Source organism: Salvelinus fontinalis, unplaced genomic scaffold (assembly GCF_029448725.1).
Source record: "Salvelinus fontinalis isolate EN_2023a unplaced genomic scaffold, ASM2944872v1 scaffold_0900, whole genome shotgun sequence".
NCBI lineage: Eukaryota > Metazoa > Chordata > Actinopteri > Salmoniformes > Salmonidae > Salvelinus > Salvelinus fontinalis.
Window position 1 is genome coordinate 29,809 of NW_026601109.1, and position 5,192 is coordinate 35,000.

The following is a 5,192-nucleotide window of genomic DNA, read 5'->3' on the forward strand; positions in this document are numbered from 1 at the left end:
AACACGTCATGCTACATGTCAAGGAGATCTGGAACACGTCATGCTACATGTCAAGGAGATCTGGAACACGTCATGCTACATGTCCAGGAGATCTGGAACACGTCATGCTACATGTCAAGAAGATCTGGAACACGTCATGCTACATGTCCAGGAGATCTGGAACACGTCATGCTACATGTCCAGGAGATCTGGAACACGTCATGCTACATGTCCAGGAGATCTGGAACACGTCAGGCACGTTGAAAACTCTACTCACTACCGTAGTTCACTCTACGTGCGCTCCGTCAAGTTTAGTGAGAGGTCCGTGTGAGTTGCTTTCTGTTCTCGGAAACTGAAGGGAGACGTATTTCGTTTCAGAATATGGACTACAGAAGTGTTTCTGGTGTTTTATCCTGCAGGTCATTTTACAAGACTATGTGGTTAGAGGGGAGGGGCGGCACCGTAGCCTAGTGGTTAGAGTGTTGGACTAGTAACCAAAAGGTTGCAAGTTCAAATCCCTGAGCTGCCAATGTAAAAATCTGTCATTCTACCCCTGAAAACTGCTCATAGGCCGTCATTGAAATAAGAATTTGTTCTTAGCTGACTTGACAAGTAAAATAAAAAAAAATCTATTGTATACTTTCACTAAACCTCACCGTTTTATATTTTAATAATAATATATTTTTACTGTAATTCACAGATAAAGTTATAACATCAATTATAGCAATAGTATTTATTAATTTAGTATACATCCCTCCTCGTATTACTGTACAAGTCAGAAGGTTCATCACATCCAGTGTGTGTCTGAAACACATCAGTATAGTTTTAACACAGCTGAATACTGCCCCCATGTGGCTTTATGGAGTATTACATTAGTGTCAGGTGTTACACAGTCTACGAGGTGGGTTTATCAAATATTATCACATGAGTCTATGTGGGTTTATCAAAGATTATCACATGAGTCTATGAGGTATGTTATAACATTATAATAATCATTGGTGTATTTTACATTTTTTTAAATGTATTTTACCTTTATTTAACTAGGCAAGTCAGTTAAGAACAAATTCTTATTTTCAATGACGGCCTAGGAACAGTGGATTAACTGCCTTGTTCAGGGGGCAGAACGACAGATTTGTACCTTGTCAGCTCGGGGATTTGAACTTGCAACCTTTTGGCTATGAGGTGGGTTATAACATTATAATAATCATTGGTCTATGAGGTGTGTTATAACATTATAATAATCATTGGTCTATGAGGTGTGTTATAACATTATAATAATCATTGGTCTATGAGGTGTGTTATAACATTATAATAATCATTGGTCTATGAGGGGGGTTATAACATTATAATAATCATTGGTCTATGAGGTGGGTTATAACATTATATAGATTGACATAACTAAAGCAGATTCAATTTGATTGGCTGTTTGCATGCGATTTCAGTTTGCGTTTGAGTTGTGTCGCGTATCAGCAATACGTGTTTGAATTCGATGTCACTTTCAACCCGTCAACTGGAACCGAAGTTGTGTGAACGTTGTGTTGTCTGACCTCAGCCTCGCACACGGCGAAGAAAACTGTCAACGTAGCGTAGATACCAACATCGCCCCGGGGATTGACCGGGTCTAGGAGTCCTGATCAGTTCCAGGAAGTGATGTCCTGTGGTAGTACATGCAGTGTAATAGAGTACACCAAAATATTTCATTTATCAGATACATTTCTGTTGTTAATAAATTCTCCCAGCTATTATACCTTATAGACTGGCATCATATGTAGATATCCACCCAAACACACAACTATCTTTCTGTCAAGACATGTTCTTTCTCTGGGATTTCCTCAACACCTAAACCACAAAGACAGCCAAGCCGTGCCTATGAACCTACAGCCCGGGTCACGTCTCAGAGAGCTAGAAGGGTTAAATATAAAATGTCTGTATATTTACAAGAGAGGAAAAAAGGGAGGATAGTTTTTAACGATCACCTGCCTGTCTTTGTCAATTCTGAACAGTCCAGACTGAAAAGCCACTCCTAGACATGTCTAAATGAGGACTGTCCCCCCGCCCCCCCGGTGGGGCCCAAATCAAATAGAAACACAACATGAGTCCAAAACAAGTTAAAAGACGATCCTGGCGGCCTTTATCCACCAACAGCCACGGTATAGAACAACCTTCACAAAGGCCGACACGTCCCGGCGGACCGACACTCAATAAACATTTGGAGACTTTAAAAGGTGTAAAGCAGTAAGCCGTTTAGGTCCCTGCCACAGGCCCAGCCAGCCCTGCCAGCGTGCTGCTTTGGCCATCAGGCATACCGGGAGTAATTACATTTTCCGAGGATAGTTTTTTTTCCCAATAGTAGCAGAATGAGTGGTTCTGTGATTTGCTTATAGGCTAATGCACGATGCAAATGACACGCAATACGAAAGTATCTTCCCAAAGCGAAACCACTCAGCCTCTCAGCTCTGAATGTCCCTTCTCTCCTGAGAACACTCTTAGTCACTATCTAACACAATATATTCTCCTCCTGGTGAAAGAGAGCGGTGAATTTAGGGTCTGGTTCAATGTTACGGGATTACATTAGGCTAGGTTAGGACTGGAGAGACTTTGGAGATATATTGACTTTTAAAACAGACGTTCTCCAGGAACATCAGCAGGGTCTACGTAAGTAAATCTAGAATAAGAGGTGTCTTTAATTTGAACACAGAATTTCAATACTGAGGTAGGATTGGATTTCTTCATTGTTTCGTTAGCCTCTCTGTCAATCTCTCTCTCTCTCTCTCTGTCTCTCTCTGTCTCTCTCTCTCTCTCTCTCTCTCTGCCTCTCTCTCTCTCTCTCTCTCTCTCTCTCTCTGCCTCTCACTCTCTCTGTCTGCCACTCTCTCTCTCGCTCTCTCTGTCTGTCTCTCTCTCTCTCTCTCTCTCTCTCTCTCTCTCTCTCTCTCTCTCTGCCTCTCCCTCTCTCTCTGCCTCTCACTCTCTCTGTCTGCCACTCTCTCTCTCTCTCTCTCTGCCTCTCCCTCTCTGCCTTTCTCTCTCAATTAAATTTACAATCAATTTTAATTCAAGGGGATTTATTGGAAAAGCAAGTGAAATAGATAAAAAACAAAAGTGAAATAAACAATAAAAATGAACAGTAAACATTACTCTCACAGAAGTTCTAAATGTCATATCATGTATACATACAGTGTCGTAATGATGTGCAAATAGTTAAAGCACAAGAGGGAAAATTAATAAACATAAATATGGGTTGTATTTACAATGGTGTTTGTTCTTCACTGGTTGACCTTTTCTTGTGGCAACAGGTCACACATCTTGCTGCTGTGATGTCACACTGTGCTATTTCACTCAGTACATATGGGTGAAATAAACTCTCTCTATCTCCATCTCTCACATTGCATTTTATTTGTGTTAAATACAGCTCATATATGTAGTTATCTCTCAGACACTATAGTATGGGCAGTAGTTATCTCTCAGACACTATAGTATGGGCAGTAGTTATCTCTCAGATACTATAGTATGGGCAGTAGTTATCTCTCAGACACTATAGTATGGGCAGTAGTTATCTCTCAGACACTAGTATGGACAGTAGTTATCTCTCAGATACTATAGTACGGGCAGTAGTTATCTCTCAGACACTATAGTATGGGCAGTAGTTATCTATCAGACACTATAGTGTGGGCAATAGTTATCTCTCAGATACTAGTATGGGCAATAATTCAAATGATTAAATACTTACATGAACCTCTCTGAATCTAGATTGGCTTTGATAAAAAATCCCTTCTGATTTACATGTTGTTCCATCGACTAAAATCCCATCATATTCAACACGTCAATCAATAACAACAGAGATTTTTCCCCTCCCAAATTAGTGAACCATTTGGTAATTAAAAGTTATTTCATGCCATAACGAGTCCTTCGTTTTCATAATACATATTTAATTCAGTAGGCACTGGGGGTCCTACAGCCTTGCCTGTTAACTGTCCGCTTTGAAAATAATCACAAATCTGTCAAAGTTTGGAGTGAGTGACTGCCTGTCTTCAAACATGGCCCCTAATTAAAGATGAAAGCAATGTGCAAGCTGCTGAGTTTCTCTCTGACTGACTGATGGAGAGATGGAGAGACTGGAGAGAGTCTCCCTCCTCTTCTCTTCTCTTCTCAATCAACGTTCCTGCTGATGCTGCCGGTGGTGCAGAGGAGGCAGGTTGAGGCACGTTTCAAATGGAATCACTTTCACCGTTTCATTTCATTTCTAAATCATCTATCTTTCCTCTCTCGTTACGACAGTTTGAAACGGTGACGATTTGAACACGGTGGTAGCCCAGTGTGAGGTGTTGCTGTTGAGTGATATTTCCTTCTGTCTGTTGATCGTGTGGATGAATAGTCCACATACTGCAGTAGTTGTACCTACTGTACATCCACACCACTCTTTGGTGGTCTGGCTTTTTTTCAACACCAGTTTTTATTTTAGTTTCACATTTTCTCAGAGACATGTCGCAACAAAAAAACTGTGAACAAAGAGACAATTACTGTCTTTTTTTCTAGATCCAGCTTTAACTTCTGCAGTATTCCTTTTGAAGTCACAACCATTCCCTGGCATGTAACGAAGGCATTTCTATTTTGTTTGTTTTCACGCTTTTGACTGACAAGCTTTGTTTGGTGTTTGTCGACTTAGCAATTGAGCCTGTAGTGCCATGATTACAAGCCTACATCAAAGTTTCTTTTCCAGACTGCATCCAGTGGCCTGGGAGGTCCCTAAAGACCTGTCTGCTCTGACAGCCCTCTGCTCTGCTCTGTTCCTACCCCTTGTATGTGACAGGGTGTGAGTGCCGGGAAGAGAGAAGAGAAGAGAGAGCAGCCAGCAGGGAGAGAGAGAGAAAGAGAGAGAGAGAGAGAGACAGAGCAGAGAGAGAGACAGATCAGAGAGAGAGAGAGCAGAGAGAGAGAGAGAACAGAGAGAGAGACAGAACAGAGAGAGAGAGAGAGCAGAGAGAGAGGCAGAGCAGAAAGAGGCAGAGCAGAATGAGGCAGAGCAGAGAGAGAGGCAGAGCAGAGAGAGAGGCAGAGCAGAAAGAGGCAGAGCAGAATGAGGCAGAGCAGAGAGAGAGACAGAGCAGAGAGAGAGGCAGAGCAGAAAGAGGCAGAGCAGAGAGAGGCAGAGCAGAGAGAGAGGCAGAGCAGAGAGAGGCAGAGCAGAGAGAGACAGAGCAGAGAGAGACAGA